Here is a 21,363-nt window from a genome sequence, read left to right on the forward strand (position 1 = left end):
CTCTGTGACTCACCCTCGAGTGAGATTGTGGTACTTGATCCTGTCAGTGGCCTTGTCGGACTAGATCCGAGGGATTGACGGGTTATTCCCATTTAAGTGTGGTCTAGCCTCTAAGGTGGGACTTAGGCACTTAAGTCGGAATAATTCGGGCAGTTCCGCCACAGCTGGTATCAGAGCTTGTACCACCATAGAGGAATCAATAAAATATAAATACCATCCTTTTCCAAAGTAAAACTTGATAGAAACAATGTTGGATAGATCGTAGGACGATCAGGATAGACCTAGGACGTGAAGCCTTAGGATGATAGAGGGGTAGCTAGGTGGCTAAGTGATGAAGCCCTACAGGCTACTATAAGGGATGGGAGTTCTTCCCTATTCCCTTTATATTGATGTGAGGTCGTTCAGGACGAGCATGCATGCATTCTTAAATAAACAAATAGATAATTGAGTAAAGACTTAAATACGAAATGATGACCAACTAAGTACCCCAGTACCATTTTTATAATTAGAGAGAGGCTGAGTTGTGTTTCCTTTTTCTTTTTATAATTCTTTTTCTTTTACTTACACTTAACCATACACAGATAACTTCCCACGGATCCTCAGACGATGGGAATGCACTGTCCCACACTGGCGGGCTTGCACGAGAGGGCTTTCCCCGTATTTTGTGGGAGGTACTTCAGGGGGCCGGATACACGACACCTCCTCAGTACGCGGTGCAGCAGTTCGAGAAGCACCGAGTGCCCCGTTGTAGGGTGAGGATGACCTTGGAGCCTCATCCCCTCTAGCCAGGCTGGCGTTCACTGTACTCTAAGTCCTTTGGATACCGGGCTGAGGACACTATTGAAGCAGTTGCTCTGCACAGGTTGACCACGTTCTGCGGATTCCACCCCTTGGAGCTGTCCACCCACCCCATTGGCTTGTTCCCCGCGGAGAAGGAGGACGACCCAATGTGGAAGGATCGGGTGGAGCATGCCAAGGACATCTGGGCTATCTACCCAGGTCAGACTGCTCACTTGACAGTACGGTGCATGAATGCCCTGTACCGTCTGCAAGTGATGCGTGGTGAGGCAATGTCCCATCTGATGGCACTATTGGAGGCAACCAAGATCACCCTGGACAACAGAGAAGAGCTTGTGGTTGACTTGTCCACCGAGATGGTGGAAAAGGACTTGCAGGTGGAGCAGCTGTCTAATGAGATCCAAGAGCTGGAGGAATTAGTGGGAACAAGGGAGAACACCATCGAGGTTCTCGAGGATCAGCTTATCAACACCCAGCAGCAGCTTGTCGAGGCTAATGAGCACCTGGATATGCATCACCAGGAGATCCAGGATATGGAGGCCAACGAGGATGTCAATATTGAGGGAGGAGAGGAGCCTGCCTCCAGCTTGGACACTGCTGGCTCAGGGAGACCACCTTCCCCCGAGTCAAGTGTTGCCTCGTTCGCTCACTGAGTATCAGGAGTAGAGTTAGAAGTCGGTGATGGTAGGACTCCTCATAGCTAGCTTAGCTTTTGCACCCTTGGGGTACTAGGCTAGATGGAGTTGAGTCTTTTGGGGCCATTGATGTAATCATGATAAACTCTTTTGGAAGCATGGTTAATGGATGATGTTGGTTTTAATTTGGGAAGAAAAGGTTATGCCTTTTTAAATCCTTTATGTTTATGTCGGAATCTATCAATTCGCCTTTTGACTCTTTCACCGCGATTAAACCTTAAACTTGAAGATGTGTTATTGAGAATATATGTGGTTTTTCAAATGGCCGGGAGAGCGCGTCGTGGTCAGAATGAGCGCGTTCCTCCACCGCCGCCACCGCCTCCCACTCTGCAGGAGCTAATGGCTCAGCAGAATGAGATCTTGAGGCAGCTAGCTCAGCGCCAGCCACCACCTCAGCACTATGGTGGTGGAGATCATCAGCGTCACCCCGCGGTAGCTACCTATCAGGAGTTCCTCAGTACCCAGCCTCCATTATTCACCAGGGCAGAGGACCCACTTGATGCAGATGTGTGGCTGAGAGTAGTGGAATCCAAATTCCCGCTACTCCATGGAGCTTGCTCAGAGGTCACTAAGGTCAGGTTCGCCACCCAGCAGCTTCGCGGACCCGCAAGGACTTGGTGGGACCATTTTCTTGCTATGCAGCCAGAGGACTGAGAGGTGGAATGGAGAGAATTCAAGGCAGCTTTCAGGGGGCACCAAATACCAGCCGAAATTATGGACCAAAAGCTCAACGAGTTTCCGGCACTCACTCAGGGCAACAGGACAGTGTTGCAATATGCTCAGGCTTTTAATGATCTGTGCCAGTATGCCGGATATCATGTAGACACGGACGAGAAGAAGAGAGACAGGTTCAGGAGGGGGCTCAGCACTAAGCTCCGTGACTGTCTCAACACCGTCAGGGCCAACAGCTATAATGAGTTGGTCAACATGGCCATCTCCCAGGAGGACTGCATCACAGCTCGTCAGGCAGAGAAGAAGAGGAAGAACCCTGTGGCAGGACCTTCAGCTCAGCCACAGCGCTTCAGGATTGTGTCTGACCCTCAGAACAAGGGCCCTCAGCAGCAGCAAGGGCGATGGGTGATCCGACCACAGCAGCAGCAGCAGCAGGCACCCAACTGCGCCCAATTTCCAGCTCAGAGGTACAATCAACAGTAGCAGCAATATCGCCAGGCAAATGACAACAGGTGTTTCACGTGCGGCAACACTGGACATTATGCCAAGAATTGTCCCAGGAACTAGCAAAGGCAGGGGCAGAATGTTAATCAGAATCAAGACAAGAGACAGAAGGTGCAGGTGAGGCAGGGCAGGCTGAACTTCACCACCATGGCTGATATTCCAGAGGGAGCACCCGTCTTGACTGGTATCTTTACAGTTTTGAATTATCCTGCTATTGTTCTTTTTGATTCTGGTGCATCACACAGTTTTATCAGTACCAAATTTAGTGCCAAGTGTCAGTTACCTTTCCTCCACACCAATGGGGGTATTACAATCTCGACACCAGGAGTCAGGATTGCCACCTATCAGATCAATAGACACGTACCAATTAAGCTGGGTAGTTTCATTTTTAAAACCACTCTCTTGATAATGGGATTGGATAGTGTGGATATCATCCTAGGGACTGATTGGTTCTTGCGACACCACGTGGTGATTGATGTCGCAGCCAGAGCCATAGAAATCCACTCCCCTTTGGATGGCGAGATCACCTTGTATCTACCCGACCAGGGTTGTACCCGTTCTTGTGCATTCACTATGATAAAGTCACTAGTGGAGGGGATCTCAGTGGTCCGTGACTACCCATATGTTTTTCCGGATGAATTGCCAGGGATGCCACCTGACCGAGACATTGAGTTCGTCATTGAATTGCAACCCGGGACTGCTCCTATCTCCAAGAGACCCTATAGGATGCCTCCCACAGAATTAGCAGAACTGAAAAAGCAACTGCAGGAGTTGTTGGACAAAGGGTTCATTCGCCCCAGTACTTCGCCTTGGGGGTGTCCTGCTTTATTTGTGAAGAAAAAGGACGAGAGTTTGAGAATGTGTGTTGATTACCGCCCTCTCAATGCGGTGACTATCAAGAACAAATACCCCCTGCCACGCATTGATGTTTTGTTCGATCAGTTGGTGGGAGCCAAAGTATTTTCCAAGATATATCTTCGCTCCGGTTACCATCAGATTAAAATCCGTGCCAGCGATATTCCCAAGACGACTTTCTCAACCAGATATGGGCTTTACGAGTTTTTGGTGATGTCTTTTGGGCTGACCAATGCCCCGGCTTATTTTATGTACTTGATGAACTCAGTTTTCATGCCAGAGTTAGACAAGTTTGTGGTCGTCTTCATTGATGATATTCTGGTCTATTCCAAGAATGAAGACGAACATGCTGAGCATCTTCACATCGTGCTTCAGCGACTGCGCGATCATCGCCTTTATGCTAAGTTGTCTAAATGTGAATTCTGGCTGAAGGAAATTAAATTCTTGGGTCACACAATTTCTCAGGATGGGATATCAGTTGATCCTGAGAAGGTACAAGAGGTAATGGATTGGATACCCCCGACTACAGTGAGGCAGATTCAGAGTTTTCTGGGATTGGCAGGGTATTATCGACGGTTTATTCCGGATTTCTCCAGAATTGCCAAACCAATGACTGAACTGTTAAAGAAGGGAGTCAAGTATGATTGGAGCCAAAAGTGCGAGGATGCCTTTCATACTTTGAGGCAGCATTTGACAACAGCCCCAGTGCTGGCTCAACCTGATAACACAAAGCCATTTGAAGTTTATTGTGATGCTTCCGGTACAGGATTGGGATGTGTCTTAATGCAAGATAACAGAGTAATTGCCTATGCTTCTCGAGCACTCAGACCCCATGAGCAGAACTACCCTACACATGATCTAGAGTTAGCAGTCGTGGTTCATGCTCTCAAGATATGGAGACACTACTTGATGGGAGCTCACTGTAAAATTTACACTGATCACAAGAGTCTCAAATACATTTTCACTCAGGCAGATCTTAACATGAGGCAGAGGAGATGGTTAGAATTAATCAAGAACTATGATTTGGAGGTGCACTACCATCCGGGCAAAGCCAATGTTGTGGCAGATGCCTTGAGCAGAAAGGCCCAGTGCAATTGTATGAGCATGGATGCAAGAGTTACCACCCTGTGTGATGAGTTGTGCAAATTGAACCTGGAAGTTGTATCCTCTAGTGACTTAAACTATATCTCGGTGGAGCCCACATTACAAGAGCAGATAGTCCGGGCCCAGATTGAAGACAAGGGTGTTCAGGTTATCAAGGAAATGATCAAGCAGAAGGCAGAGAAATACAAGTTCTTCCGTCAGGACAGCAAGGGAGTTTTATGGTTTGGAGATCGATTGGTTGTTCCTAAGGACCCCGAGCTCAGAAAGAAGATACTGGACGAAGCTCACCTTTCAAAATTCTCCATGCACCCGGGCAGCAACAAGATGTATCATGATCTCAGATCCTTATACTGGTGGACCAGAATGAAGAGGGAGATTGCCAAGTACATATCCGAGTGTGACACCTGCCAGAGGATAAAAGCTAGTCATCTGAAGGCAACAGGCCCTTTGCAACCCCTTCCCATACCATCTTGGAAATGGGAGGACATTTGCATGGACTTCATCGTGGGATTGCCCAATACCTCCGGGCACCATGATTCTATTTGGGTCATTGTGGACAGATTGACCAAGTCAGCTCATTTCTTGCAAGTACACACCACCCACAGGACGGAGAATTATGCAGAAATCTACATTGACCAGATAGTTCGTTTGCATGGAATACCAAGGACTATAGTCTCAGACAGAGGAACACCATTTGTGGCATGATTTTGGGAACAATTGCAGGAATCACTTGGGACCCATGTAATACGAAGCTCAGTATACCATCCCCAAACAGATGGCCAGACCGAAAAGGTAAATCAGATTTTGGAAGACATGTTAAGGGCATGTGTGCTACACTACGGGAAGGATTGGGACAAGTGTCTTTCTTTGGCAGAATTTTCTTATAATAACAGCTACCAGTCTAGTCTGAAGATGGCACCTTTTGAAGCCTTGTACGGGAGAAGGTGTAGAACCCCGTTGAATTGGTCTCAAGCAGGAGAGAGGGAAATATTTGGGCCAGATTTGGTACTTGAAGCAGAGGCAAAGTTCAGAGTCATCAAGAAGAACTTAGAAGCTGCTCAGGCCAGGCAAAAGAGCTATCATGATAAGAGGCGGAAGCCTCTACAGTTTGAAGTGGGAGAGCATGTTTATCTTAAGGTATCACCCACCAAGGGCATCCAGAGATTCGGGATCAAGGGCAAGTTAGCTCCTCGCTACATCGGACCCTACGAGATCAAGGAGGCTTGTGGATGTGGCGGAACTGCCCAAATTATTCCAACTTAAGTGCCTAAGTCCCGCCTTAGAGGCTAGACCACACTTAAATGGGAATAACCCGTCAATCCCTCGGATCTAGTCCGACAAGGCCACTGACAGGATCAAGTACCACAATCTCACTCGATGGTGAGTCACAGAGCAAATACAATAAAGCATAAAACCATGCATGTAGGAGTATTAAATTATTACATCATCATCGGAGTTTTGCAAAATTAGTCATCATTGTTCGAAGTGCAGCGGAATAAAACTAACGGTAAATAAACAGAGAGATGGGGAAGCCTGTCCCATCACTCCTCATGCTCCTCCTCAGCCGAGGCGGGGTCCCACTCGACAGTCCAACCCGGTGGCAAGATGGACGGCCAAGTCACTCCAGCAACCATGTCCTCCAGAGAACCTGTAAAATTATGCCACAAGCAAGGCTGAGTATACTAATACTCAGCTAGACTTACCCGGTGTGAGGAGTCTACTCCTCTACCTCTAGACATGCAGCTGTTTGGCTGTGGGGTTTGGTTGCCAAAAGCACTAGCTGAGTATCTAAGTCAAGTTTTAACTTTGCCAATTTAAGTGTGACTCTCTTAAGGCTAAAGGTGTACTATCTACTCATACATAGTAGCAAACATTATTAGCAATCAACATCTTATATCAACTCATCATATTTCCACTTGTTACTCAATGCAGTACAATGGATCAAGCAGTCTCATTAGCTGCGAGAAGCAGACGATTCGAATCGAGTTTTTATCCTTGCAAGGTAAACCTAAACACACGACATGCCAGGGCACTCCGTCCCCACACACATCAACCGTCCCCATCGATTCCCCGTCAGCAGATCAGGGCTCACCGCCTTGGCGTACAATGCCTCACTGACCCCGACTGTCGTCGTGTAGTGACCGCACTTGTACCCACCATAACCGGAATGGGAGACCACGTCTCAGGTCGCGTGAGGGGTAAAGTCCACTGCCAGGTTCAATCAGGTACTAGGCTTACCGATTTACCATATTTCTCGGCATGTGTTTAGTACGTTCAAACGCTTGACACAGGTATCCGCACGTTAATCCTTATTCCATTTTCCCATCTCGTAAACAACCAATCCCCATGGATTGTTGTCCACAACTAGCATCATGATAGTATGAAAGTGGGTACAACCAATTCCTGATCTCGCGCGAGTGCTAGAAAAATCACTCGTCTTCTACCGAGATCCTAATTAAATAAAGCAACTACTCGACCTAGCATACTAGTATTCATCTCAAAAGGATTCCTGAGATCATGCAACTAGGGTTTCAAACAACTCCTACACCTAAGTGCACATTCAATCCTACAATCATTAAGCATAGTAAAATAGCATATATAACAGGTTATGCATAAAACCGAGGCTAGCCTTCCAAAGCTGTGGCAGGCAGGTCCTCTAGTGCAGGCTCTGGTGCTGGATCTGGGGCTACCTCCTGAGCAGCTCCTTGCTCCGGCACGAGGACATACTCTCCGTCAGCAAGGTTACAGTCTATCGAAATGCAATGAACATGTATGTCATGATTATGCAGGATTTAATAACATTATGCTAAGAGAAGAAAAACTAAGTTAATGAGTAACTTAGGGTTTCCGGGTCATATGTGGCTTTTAATGGTTTATGCTTATCACTTATAGGTTTAGGTTCTGCTAGGGATAGGCATAGGGAATTTGTATTGCCACTATATATTTCAGTGGACAAGTTAAAAAGGGTTTTAGGATGACACTAGTTCCTCTCATTGATTTTTCCCTTTCTTCATTTCCTATTTAGGGTTTTTAGTGTAGATTGAACTACAACAGTGGTTTACTATTTTCCAAAAATTCTGTAAAAATTACAGTGGGTTGCCATTGGCCATTCTAGCCTGTTTTAAGAATTTGAGGCTTAAAATATAATGGCTATGCTTTAGACAAAAATAACAAGAGTTGTGTAAAATGGGCCACTTTACACTACATCTCTTAATTAGGGGTGAGTTCTGCCCTAAGGGTTATTTTTGTTGGCATCTGACAGTAATAATAGGCTTCTGTGCCAAAAATCACAGAAAGCTAAGGGATGGTCATTTAGTTATGATTTTCTAAAGTTAAATGCCAAAAGGGCACTTTCTACTACATTGTTATTTGAAAAATGTCAAACAACAGATTTCATATTTTTCCTAAGTTCTTATTAAAAAAACATTAATTATCCCAAGGGTTGGGGTGTTTTCACCTTGGAGTTATTTTTGTAGGGTTTTTCTAAGTTTTCCTTATTTTATTAAAATAAAAAGTATCCTACTAATTTTATACTAAACCAAGGTATGATAGATTTTTCCAGTGAACTGTATTGAATAAGTACCCTAACAAAAATAGGGGTGCCTTCTGGTTCATTATTTATATCACCTTTTCTATTTTTCTTAACCTTAAGCATATTGTAAATTAAATGGCAAAACTAACTTAATGGGTTGGACAGAGAGGTTTAACATTTTTAGACAGATCAGTAGATGAATATAAACTTCTCCAAATTTTTCTAACCCTAGTTAAATAGTGCAACTATTTTTATCCCTATTATTTAGCTTTTGGTCAAAACAACAATTAAACCAGTTTCCTAAAGTTTTCTGTAGTACATAGGGGTTTTATATTTTTCTTAAGTAGTTTACATTATTTAGAGTCTGACAAAATTGGTTTGACCAAATTTGGATGAACTAAACAGAAGTTATGGATTATTAAAGTTTCTGTTCAAATTTAAAATCAGATTTAATAAGGTTTTCTGGAAAAACAGTTTACACCGAGGACCCTGGGGTATTTCCAAACTAACTCTCTCAGTTATACCCCGCGCTACTATTCATTTGAGTCACTGACATCTCACAAAACCCCCCAGACTTCTCTCTGTCTCCCCCGCGGTCCCTCCCTAGGTTTAAACAGTACCCGCAAGATAGAAAAGGGTGGCGCGGCTTACCGGCGGCGAGATAGGTCCGGCGAGGGGCGGGGTTGGCTCGGGGAGGCTCTGGCGGTCACAGCGATGTACGGCTCGACGGCGGGGATGGCCGGAATCGCTCGGTCCACGTGCGCAGGCGGGTGTCTTCGTCGGCGGCGGGTGTGCCGGCCAAATCACGGCGATCTAGTTCAATCCAAGGGCACGGTGAGCTTCATGGTGTGACGTAGAGACCGTGTGCACAAGGAATCAGAAAATGGTTTAGTGGATTACCCGGTCCACGCACTCCGGCGGGGTTGTGAACTCCGGCGACCGTGGACTGGCCTCTCCGGCGAAGCAGGCTTCGATTCCTCGCTCGGGGAGCTTCACTGAGGTGTGCTCACTCGTCTTCGAGGGTCGGACAGGGTCGGGAAGGGCTGGGCTGGCCGGTCTACGGCGGCAGGGGCTCGGGTGGCCGCGGACACGCCGTGCACGGGCAAACGACGGTGAGTTGAGCTCCGGTGAGGTTGAGCGCGTGCGGAGGGGTACGGTCAAGGTCACTGGGCGTTATATAGGCGCGGGCGCGGGCCATGGCGTCGGTTGGCCTTTGGCGCGACGCGGGGCACGCTGGGGCGCGCGCGGGCGTGCTCTAGCGAGCTCAGAGCGCGTCGAACACGTGGCTCTTTGCTTCTGCCCGTGTTCTTCGCTCTGCTGAGCGGCCAAAACGTACGAATCTTGCCCTAGAGCCTGTGGGAGATCTCTTCCCTGCACCTAGAGCTACCTAGTTCATGTGAGTTCCAAGAGTAGATGTGGTCGGGTTAGAGAGATATGGGGGTGGGAAGTCGGCTGTGTCAGACATGTCCAAACCGAGACAAAAATGGTGCCAAGTCGTGTCAAACGTCTAAGGGCAGGGGTCATCTCTTTCCAGGGCATTCTAGGGTTAATTTGGTGCCACTTTGTCAATTGGGTCGAAGTGTTTTGAATTTTGGATGAAGGTGAACATGTGTGATCTTTGTCCAAGGTTTAGTTTTTGGACTTAGGCAATTTCTGAATTTTCTCTTGTGCTCAAACCTTTGGTGAACTTTTTAGGGCTTTTCTGAATTCTTTTTTGGGTTACTTCCTTACTATTATTTGTAAGTTATTAAGTGTACTACAACTTTTATATTTGGCCCAAGCCATGATCATAAGGTTTACATGACCTTTTGATCCTACTTACATCTAGGGTTCCTATTGTCCAAAAGGGGTTTGCTTTAGGGTTTTGGGAAATTCTCCCCTTAGATGTGCATGACAAGCTAGGGCATGATATCCAAGATGGGTGGAACTTGCTTAGGACCTTGAATTCCAAGTTTGAGATACTTTACTCAAACTAACCCACATGTGATAGTAGGTTAAATGGTGTAGCCCTGGGTGGACACCCTGAGTAACACCTGGGGTGTTACAGTGGACCTGTAGCCTATCAATTGAAGTTGCCACCCAGCATGTCAGCTGTTCATGATGTGTTCCATGTATCTCAGCTGCGAAAGTGTGTCCGTCTACCCACTGAAATGCTACCTGAACCAGACATTGAGATAGAACCAGACTTGTCCTATCAAGAGTACCCCATCAAGGTATTGGATCAGAAGGAGAGATCAACATGGGCAAGGTCGATCAGAATGTATAAAGTTCAGTGGAGTCACCATTCAGTAGAAGAAGCTACATGGGAGACTGAGGATTTTCTACGCTCTCGCTTCCCCGACTTTCTGCCTAAAGGAGTCGGTACGTAACCCAAAACCCCACCCCCGCCTGCCCTTTGAATTCAATTATAAGGAAAACTTAGATAACAAGGATAGTCTAAGTTGTGGATTTAACTTAAAAAGGGCTTCCTTCTGAAGTTGCAAAGAGAATGACATTCGAAGAGCAGTTAACAAGAGAAACTTGGATAAAGGGAAGGGTAGCACACCAACACACCTTCAAGCACCCCTCCAAGGGACTCTACCTGAAATCTCGGGACGAGATTCCTTCAAGGGGGGAGGGCTGTATGTCACACCCGGTTTTAGAAGGCAAACCGAATGCGAACCATGTACGTGCCAGGATCAGTAATTCACGTACACAACAGTTACATAACATGGACATCATCACACAGTGCTCAAAATAGTATTAAGAAGGGAAATAATAGTCGTTTACATCATACGTCTGAGACGTCCATATAGTCCTTACAATAAATCAAAGTGCGAAAACGAAACGTAGATAACCGCGGCCTTCACAGGCAGCCGACTGGGGGTTGCCGCTAACCCACGCCTAGAACTCGTCGTAGTCTTGGAACTCCTGGAAGTCTCCTTCCACAGCTTCATCTTCGCCTGAGCAGTGGTTGCAATGCTGACAACCTGGGGATGGGGGGGTTTGGTGTGTAGAGCAAGGGTGAGTACACATCAACATACTCAGCAAGTATCATGTTTGGTTGTAGTGGACTAGCTTTATGTGGGGATAAGTTAAGCAGTTGCTTTTAGTTAGTCAGATTATTATTTACTAGTAGAAAGCCAGGTTTTAACATTAACCCAAGTTATTAGCCCAATGTACCCTTTCCAAACGGAAAGAATACCACTTACCAGTACCATAGTCATAACCAAAACCATCAGTCTCATTGCCACCTGTAAACCAAAGTGTCTCTGATCAAGTACCACTAATCACTGGAGCTCCCTTGGCCGCTCATAACCGCGAGCACGACTGATATATCAGTTTTCAAACACTCTGCAGAGGTTGTGCACTTTACCCACAAGCCGTGATTCCTTTTCTGCCCGGAGAGAGCTACTCCCCATTGACCACTACCTAGGTGGCCTAGCAGGGCATCACTACGTAGCCTTTACAAAGATTCCCCGGAACTGTAGCCACCCGTTAGGTTTCCTAAATGTACCACACTCCTCCCCAAGGGACAAATCAACCTTGGCAGAGCGAGCCGCATACACCGAGCCCCATTGACGGCACGACGGCGAAGCGAACTACACCCCGGATCCTCTAATTATTCAGCTAAGGGCATCCCATTCCACCCTCATGGTTGCACGGTTTTCTCGGGCGGTCATCCATAGAACAGGTCCTTACGGAGAGGCACTCGAGAAACCGCTCGAGCCCCCTTAAAGGCCACAAGTACAACATCATAATAAGAGAAGGGAAAACAGCGTATCATAGATAATCTCATCATGTTCATTGATTAGAGTTTGAGCAATAGCATAAAGCTAAACAATAATAATCCAACCCAAATAGGTAAACAAGGACATGGATAACAAAGCTAGTCAATCCTTAGGCATAAATGTGTAATGCGGGAGGTGAATTAAAGAATGAATAGGACAGAGATAGGTCAAGGGACACTTGCCTCCACCAACCGACTGCTGCTCAGGGGCTTCTCCTGCGAGTTCCTCGGGCTCTTCAACCGGATCGTTCTCTATGCGATTGCAAGCATACATACATCCATCCATTCAAATTAGGAAACAAACAGTACACCATACAAGAGAACAAATAAAGTAAATATGCATAGAATATCACATACGATAATGAATTTACCATGGTTAGAAAGAGGCGGGGAAAGGTCTCGCGAGGGTTAAAGCTTATGCCCGAGATGCACTACGGGTAAACGAATAACTAAACGTTACGTGCTCTAGTTCCAATTGGTTCTAACAAAAGAATTAGCTACATGCACTAATGTAAACGTGACCACTTTTAGTAGATTAACATTGAATGAGATAGATGATTAGCTATACAAATTAACTAACGTAACCAATTTCCAAATTGAGACTCCTATCTTATTAATATAAACACGTGATTAGCGCGCATAGGACACGGGGGGGGGGGGGGGGGGGGGTAGACGGGGCGTCTGGGGTAGACGGGGGCACGACGGGTCGTGCCAAGGCACGCGCACTACGCGAGCACGCGCGCGAGGCCGCACGCACACGACACGAACTAGTCGGGCGCACGTCGGGGCCGCGCGCTAGCCGAGCTCAAGGCCGCGCGCCATAGGCACGCTGGGCCGAACTCGAGGCCACGCCGGGGCCGTCACGACGCGAGCAAGGCACGGCGGGGCGAGCGGGCAAGCACGCCGGGGCAAGCGAGCACGGGCGAGCGAGGACGCGGCCGGGCGAGGACACGGCCGGGCGCGGGGGCGGGCGGCCGAGCCGGGGCACGGGGCGGGCGGCCGAGCCGGGGCGCGACGGGGCGGCCGAGCTCGCCGGGAGGCGGCCGAGCCAGGGCGGGGCGGGGCGGGGCGGCCGAGCCGGGCACGGGACGGGGATGGGGCGGGCTCGCCGGAGCGAGGCCGAGCGCGGGGAAGGGGCGGGGCGGGCTCGCCGGAGCGAGGCGACGCGGGGGCGGGCGCGGGTTCACCGGGGGGCGAGGCGGGGCGGCCGAGCCAAGGCGCGGCGGGGGCGGGGCCGAGCTCGCCGGGACCGGGCGCGGCGGGGCCGGGGGCGGCCGAGCCGGGGCGGCCGGGGCACGGGCTCGCCGGAGGGCGGCGCGCCGGGGCCGGGCGGGGTCGGGGCGGGGCGGGGCGGCCTTGCCGCGGCGAGGGGCGGGCACGGGCCCGGGGTGGCGCGCCGGGGAGCGGCGCCGGCGGGCGGGGGAGGGGGAAGGGAGGAGAGGGGGGGCCTCACCGGAGGGGGCGGCGCGGCGGCATCGCCGGGGGGAAGGGGCGGCGGCGGCTAGGGTTAGGGGAGAGGGAGTTGGGGAGGGGTATGACAGGCGGGGCCCACGGGGAGGGAATTTTGGAAAAAGATAAAAGGGGGGAAGGGGGCCGGCTGGGCCCAAAGGGGGGAGGGGGCGCGGCTGGGGCGGCTGGGCGGCCCACGGCGGGGGGAGGGGGGCGGCTGGGCCGCCGCGGGGCCCACGTGGGAAGGGGGGGCGGCTGGGCCGCCAGCTGGGCCGGCGCGAAGGGGGAGGGGGCGGCTGGGCCAAAAGGGAGAAGGGGGGAGAGAAAAAGAAAAGGCTTCTCTTTTTCTAATGCGGCTGGGCCGGCTGGGCCCAAAGGGGGGAGGGGCGCGCGGCTGGGCCGGCTGGGCGGCCCACGGCGGGGGGAGGGGGGCGGCTGGGCCGCCGCGGGGCCCACGCGGGAAGGGGGGCGGCTGGGCCGCCAGCTGGGCCGGCGCGAAGGGGGAGGGGGCGGCTGGGCCAAAAGGGAGAAGGGGGAGAGAAAAAGAAAAGGCTTTTCTTTTTCTAATTTCCATATTTTCTTATATGCCTAATTCTTCAATTCACCCAACCACAAACAGAAGAGTGCATAATCCGGCATGATGCAACAACCAAAAATAGTTCTAGGTTTTGCTTACACAAGATGTCGAGCTAATTCTCGCTATAACTTTTGGAAAAGATCAAGGCTTAGCGAGAAGAAAAGGGAAAAGGAAAGAGTAACGCCTGAATTTGGTGAGAGAAAAGAAGAAAAAAATTCTACCCCCAAATTCAGGGCGTTACACTGTAACACCCCAAGTGTTACTCAGGGTGTCCACCCAGGGCTACACCATTTAACCTACTATCACATGTGGGTTAGTTTGAGCAAAGTATCTCAAACTTGGAATTCAAGATCCTAAGCAAGTGCCACCCATCTTGGATATCATGCCCTAGTTTGTCATGCACAGCTAAAGGGGAGAATTGCCCAAAACCCTAAAGCAAACCCCTTTAGACAATAGGAACCCTAGATGTAAGTAGGATCAAAAGGTCATGAAAACCTTATGATCATGGCTTGGGCCAAATATAAAAGTTGTAGTACACTTAATAACCTACAAATGATAGTAAGAAAGTAACCCCAAAAAGATTTCAGAAAAGCCCCAAAAAGTTCACCAAAGGTTTGAACACAAAAGAAAAATCAGAAAATGCCTAAGTCCAAAACCAACCTTTGGACAAAGATCACACATGTTCACCCTCATCCAAAATTCAAAACACTTCGACCCAATTAACAAAGTGGAGCCAAATTACCCCTAGAATGCCCTGGAGGAAGTTGACACCTACCCTAAGTCGTTTGACACGACTTGGCATAGCTTTTGTCCCGGTTTGGACAGCTATGACATAGGCAACTTCTCACCCCTCTATCTCCCTACCCCGACCGTATCTTGACTTGGAACTCACAGCAAAAAGGTAGGATATGGAGCAGGGAAGAGACCGTACACAATGGTTTTGCCAAGATACGCACGCTAAGGTGCCCAAATCCGCCGTTGAACCATGGCAGAACCGAGCTCCCACGTGTTCGACGCGGGCTGACACTCGGGGGCGCGCTCAGAGCACGCCCGTGCGCGAACCCCCGCGCGCCCGCGACCGCCCGTGACCACGCCCGCGCCACGGCTATAAAGCTCGTCCCAGTGCTCGGCTGCCTTCCCCGTTGCCTCCTCCGTACCACGCCTAACTCCCCCGAGCTCGCCCTTAGCTCCGGCGACCTCCCCACAACCCGCCAGAGCCGCCCGAGGGCAACCACCGTGGCCAGCCCCTTTCCCGCCCTCCTTCGTTCGATCCAAGCCCTTGGATAGCTTCCCTGAGAGGCCGTGAAGCTTGCACGAGCTTGAACCGAGGACCCGCGCCACCGGAATAGCGAAATCATGCTCACCGGAGTTCAGAACCCCGCCGGCGCACGTGGACCAGGTAAATCACTGCGCCATTTTTCGATTCAATGCACAGATAGCCTCTACGTCACCCCGTGAAGCTCACCGGGCCATTGGATTGAACTAGGTCGCCGTGGTTTGGCCGGCACACCCACCGCCGACGAGTACACCCGCCTGCGCACATGGACCGAGCGATTCCGGCCATCCCCGTCGTCGAGCCGTACACCGTTGTGACCGTCAGAGCCTCCCGGAGCCAACCTCGCCCCTCGCCGGACCTCTCTCGCCGCCGGTAAGCCGCGCCACCCTTTTCTTTCTCGCGGGTACTGTTTAAACCTAGGGAGGGACCGCGGGGGAGAAGAAGAGAAAGCCAGGGGGTTTTGTGCAATGTCAGTGACTCCGATGAATAGTAGTGCGAAGGTATAACTGAGAGAGTTAGTTTAGAAGTAACCCAAGGACCTCGGTGTAAAGTGGTTTTCCAAGAAACCTTTTATTAAATCTGATTTAAAATTTGAACAGAACTTGAATAATTCATATCTTCTGTTTTATTCATCCAAATTTAGTCAAACCATTTTGTCAGATCTTAAATAATATAAACTACTTAAGAAAAATATAAAACCCCTATGTACTACAGAAAACTTTAGGGTTCTGATTTAATTATTGTTTTGGCCAAAAGCTAAATAATAGGAAGAAAAATAGTTGCACTATTTGACTGAGGTTAAGAAAATTTGGAGAAGTTTATGACCACCTACTGACCTATTTAAAAATGCAAAACCCCTCTGTCCATCCCATTAAGGTAGCTTTTGCCATTTATTTCACATTGTGTATAAAGTTAAAGAAAATAAGAAAGGTGAATTAATTAAGGAACCAGGGAGCACCCTTACTTTTGTTAGTCCCCTCATTCAGTGTAGTTCACTAGAAAAATCTATTATACTCTGGTTTAGTATAAAATAAATAGGATACCTTTTATTTTAAGAAAACAAGGAAAACTTAGAAAAGCCCTACAAAAATAACCCCAAGGTGAAAACACCCCAACCCTTGGGATAGTGAATCTTTTGTTATGAAGAACATAGGAAAAATATAAAATCTGCTGTTGACATTTTTCAAATAGCAAGATAGTGAAAAGTGCCTTTTTGGCATTAAACTTTGGAAAATCACAACTAAATAACCATCCCTTAGCTTTCTGTGATTTTTGGCACAGAAGCTTATTATTACTGTTAGATGCCAACAAAAATAACCCTTAGGGCAGAACCCACCTCTAATTAAGAGTTGTAGTGCAAAGTGGCCCATTTACACAACTTTTGTTATTTTTGTCTAGAGCAAAGCCTTTTTAATTTGAACCTCAAAGTCCTAGAACAGGCTACATTGACCAATGGCAAGCCACTGTAATTTTTACAAGATTTTTGGAAAAAGTTAGTTCACTGTTGTAGTTCAAACCTACACTAGATTTCATAAATAGAAAATAAAGAAAGGGAAAACGAATAATGGAAAATAGTGTCATCCTAAAATCCTTGTAAATTGTCCACTGAAATATATAAAGGAAATACCAATCCACTATGCTTATACTTGCCAAAACCAAAACCTAGAATGATAAGTATGAACTACTAAAAGCCACGTATAACCAGGAGACCCTAAGTTACTAATTAACTTAGTTTTTCTTCCTTTAGCATAATGTTATTAAATCCTGCATAATCATGACATACATATTCATTGCATTTCGATAGACTGTAACCTCACTGACGGAGAGTACGTCCTCATGCCGGAGCAAGGAGCTGCTCAGGAGGTAGCCCCGGACCCAGCACCAGAGCCTGCACCAGAGGATCTGCCTGCCACTGCTTTGGAAGGCAAGCCCCGATTTTATGCGTAACCTGTTATTTATGCTATTTTACTACACTTATTTCTTGTAGGATTGAATGTGCACTTAAGTGTAGGAGTTGTTTGAAACCCTAGTTGCATGATCTCAGGAATCCTATTGAGATGAATACTAGTATGCTAGGTCGAGTAGCTGCTTTATTAATTAGGATCTCGGTAGAAGTCGAGTGATTTTTCTAGCACTCTCGCGAGGTCAGGAAATTGGTTGTATCCACTTTCTTATCATAATGCTGCTGGTTTGTGGACAACAATCCATGGGGATTGGTTGTCCACGGGATAAGAACTGGAATAAGGATTAAGGTGTGGTACCGTGTGTCAAGCGTTTGAACGTACTAAGCACATGCCGAGAAATATGGTAAATCGGTAAGCCTATTACCTGATTGAACCTGGCAGTAGACTTTGCCCCTCACGCGACCTGAGACGTGGTCTCTCATTCCAGTTATGGTGGGTACAAGTGCGGTCACTGCACGACGGCAGTTGGGGTTAGTGAGGCATTGTACGCCATGGCGGTGAGCCCTGATCTGCTGACGGGGAATTGATGGGGACGGTTGATGTGTGTGGGGACGGAGTGCCCCTGCATGTCGTGTGTTTAGGTTTACCTTGCAAGGTTTAAAAACTCGATTCAAATCGTCTGCTTCTCGCAGCTAATGAGACTGCTTGATCCATGCTGCTACATTGAGTAACAAGTGGAAATATGATGAGTTGACACAAGATGTTGATTGCTAAGTATGTTTGATACCATGTATGAGTAGATAGTACACTTTAGCCTTAAGAGAGTCACACTTAATTTGACAAAGTTAAAACTTGATTTAGAAACTCAGCTAGTGCTTTTGGCAACCCAACCCCACAGCCAAACAGCTGCATGTCTAGAGGTAGAGGAGTAGACTCCTCACACCGGGTAAGTCTAGCTGAGTATTAGTATACTCAGCCTTGCTTGTGGCATAATTTTTCAGGATCTTTGGAGGACATGGTTGCTGGAGTGACTTGGCCGTCCATCTTGCCACCGGGTTGTACTGTCGAGTGGGACCCCGCCTCGGCTGAGGAGGAGCATGAGGAGTGATGGGACAGGCTTCCCCATCTCTCTATTTATTTATCGTTAGTTTTATTCCGCTGCACTCGAACAATGATGACTACTTTTGAAAAAAACTCCGATGGTGATGTAATAATTTAATACTCTTTAATGCATGGTTTTATGCTTTATTGTATTTGCTCTGTGACTCACCCTCGAGTGAGATTGTGGTACTTGATCCTGTTAGTGGCCTTGTTGGACTAGATCCGAGGGATTGACGGGTTATTCCCATTTAAGTGTGGTCTAGCCTCTAAGGTGGGACTTAGGAACTTAAGTCGGAATAATTCGGGCAGTTCCGCCACAGAGGGCCTACGACAACCAAAGCAATCGAGCTAACCGAGAAGACTCACTGGACCAGCTGGAAGAGGCTCGGGACATGGCCTTACTCCACTCGGCGCGGTATCAGCAGTCCCTGCGACGCTACCACGCCCGAGGGGTTCGGTCCCGAGACCTCCAGGTGGGCGACTTGGTGCTTTGGCTGCGACAAGACGCCCGAGGGCGGCACAAGCTCACGCCTCCCTAGGAAGGGCCGTTCGTCATCGCCAAGGTTCTGAAGCCTGGGACATACAAGCTGGCCAACAGTCAAGGGAAGGTCTACAACAACGCTTGGAACATCTGACAACTACGTCGCTTCTACCCTTAAGATGCTTTCAATTCGTTCGTACACCTCGTTCACACACAAAGTCTAACCATCAAGGAACGGTCAGCCTTGCCTCGGCAAAGCTCGACCCTCCCTCGAGGGCTAGAAGGGGGGAACCCCCTCCGCGTCAAAATTTTCCTCGGAGAAGATCTTTTCTGCCAGAACGTCTTTCGTGCTTTTCGACTACTTCGAAAGTGGGATCCTAAAAACGACGGAGTACACGTAAGCAGCCAAGGCTGACCGAGCCGAGGGACTCCTATGCCTCCGAGATACGGATACCTCACTCATCACCTTCTGCGATAAGTAACTCACGCTCGGATAAGCGATTCCGCGGACCGAACAAGTCTTCACGCTCGAAAACTCTTCTGCCGAAATGATTTTTTGGGCCTTCTCGACTATATCGATAGCAGAATCCTACGGACGAGTAAGAGTACACGTAAGCGGCAAGGCCGACCGAGCCGAGAGACTCCTACGCCTCCAGGATACGGATACCTCACTCATCACCTTCCGTGAAAAGTAACTCTCGCTCGGACAAACAATTCTGTTACCGACAAATAAGTCCAGATACTCGAAACAAGAGGAAAAGAAACACAACTTTACAACACGACGACCGTATGTTTGGGCCTCGGCGGCCGCAGAAAACATACGCGCACTACAAGATAAACCGATCCTGCAGGCTCGGACCTTGACGGAGGGGAAGCAGCAGCACCCTCGACGTCAACTACACCTTTGGTGAAGTCCGACCGAGCCTCAGACGGCAACGCGATCGGAGGATCTCTGCTCCGAAGGACGACATCAGCACCACGCCCGGGCCATCGCCGCCAGGGTCTTCTCCAGGAACCCGGCCCGAGCAGACGACTCGGCCGGCCACCCTGAAGCCTCAGCCAGCTGTCCCCCGAGGACATCAGCCCGGCTCATGGCCTTGGCAACTTGACTCCGGCGCTGGTCCCGCCAGTGGACGGCCCGGCCAGGCTCCGGCCGACGAAGTCTTCTTTTCGAGCCAACTCCGCCTCTGTCCGTGCTGACACCGCTGCCTCCGGCTTCGGCTCATCGAAGAGCGGTCGAGGGTCCCTTTAACTAAGCAAGAGAAGCCTCGGGCGGCGAGGCCGACCGAGCCGAGGGACTCCTACGCCTCCGGGATACGGATACCTCACTCGTCACCTTCGCACGAGGCAACTCACACTTGGTTAAGCGGTTCAGTTAGCCGACAGGCGAGTCCTAGTGCTCGAAATGAGGAAAAAACACGGCTCCGTGCCGAAAATACATACATGTTCAGGCCCCGACAGCCACAATGAACAGACTGAGAGCACCTAGAGGGGGGGTGAATAGGTGATCCTGTGAAACTTAAACTTATCGCCACAAAAACTTGTTAAGTGTTAGCACAATAAACGCCAAGTGGCTAGAGAGGAGTCTCAACAAAACACAATACCACGAGAGATCAAACACAGAGATGACACAGTGGTTTATCTCGTGGTTCGGCCAAGACCAACGCTTGCCTACTCCACGTTGTGGCGTCCCAACGGACGAGGGTTGCAATCAACCCCTCTCAAGCGGTCCAAAGACCAACTTGAATACCACGGTGTTTTGCTTTGCCTTTCAATATCCCGTTTGCGAGGAATCTCCACAACTTGGAGCCTCTCGCCCTTACACTTGAGATGCACAAAGAAATACGGAGTAAGGGAGGAACTAGCAACCCACACAAGACTCAAAATCAGAGCAACAGCACGCACACAAGTCGCAACAAGAGCTCGCAACACAACTCAATGAGTTCACAACTCAACAAGAGCTCTAGATGCTATCACAATGAACCAAATGCGCGTAATCGATGTCTTGGTGCTTAGGAATGTTGTAGGAATGCTTGGTGTCTTCCTCCATGCGCCTAGGGGTTCCTTTTATAGCCCCAAGGCAGCTAGGAGCCGTTGAGAGCAAATCTGGAAGGCTGATCTTGCCTTCAGTCGACTGGTGCACCGAACAGTCCGGTGCACACCGGACACTGTCCGGTGCCCGATTTCTTTCCTTAAACGGCACAGCCGACCGTTGGCCGCCAGCCGTTGGCGCACCGGACATGTCCGGTGCACACCGGACAGTCCGGTGCCCCCTTCTAGCCGTTGGCTCGGCCACGTGTCCCGCTGAAAGGGAAACGTGCCCTTGGGCCATTTCTAAGTATTTTGGTGATTGTGTGCCAACACAAGTGTTTAAATGTGAATCTATGCCCATGGGTGAACAAAGTGCAAATCAAGAGCAAAGGTATGTTTCTAAGTCTTAGTACATTGGTTTTGTGTACTAATATGCTTGTCTTAGTATCAGAAACAGAAAGAAGAAGAAAAGAGAAGAGTTGGCTGTGTACAGCCAAGAGGCTGTTTCGGTCTGGGGCACCGGACTGTCCGATGGTGCACCGGACAGTGTCCGGTGCGCCAGGCTGCCTCGAGCGAAGTAGCCGCTCTCGGGAATTCACCGGCGACGTACGACTA

Source organism: Zea mays, chromosome 5 (genome assembly GCF_902167145.1).
Source record: "Zea mays cultivar B73 chromosome 5, Zm-B73-REFERENCE-NAM-5.0, whole genome shotgun sequence".
NCBI classification, from domain to species: Eukaryota; Viridiplantae; Streptophyta; class Magnoliopsida; order Poales; family Poaceae; genus Zea; species Zea mays.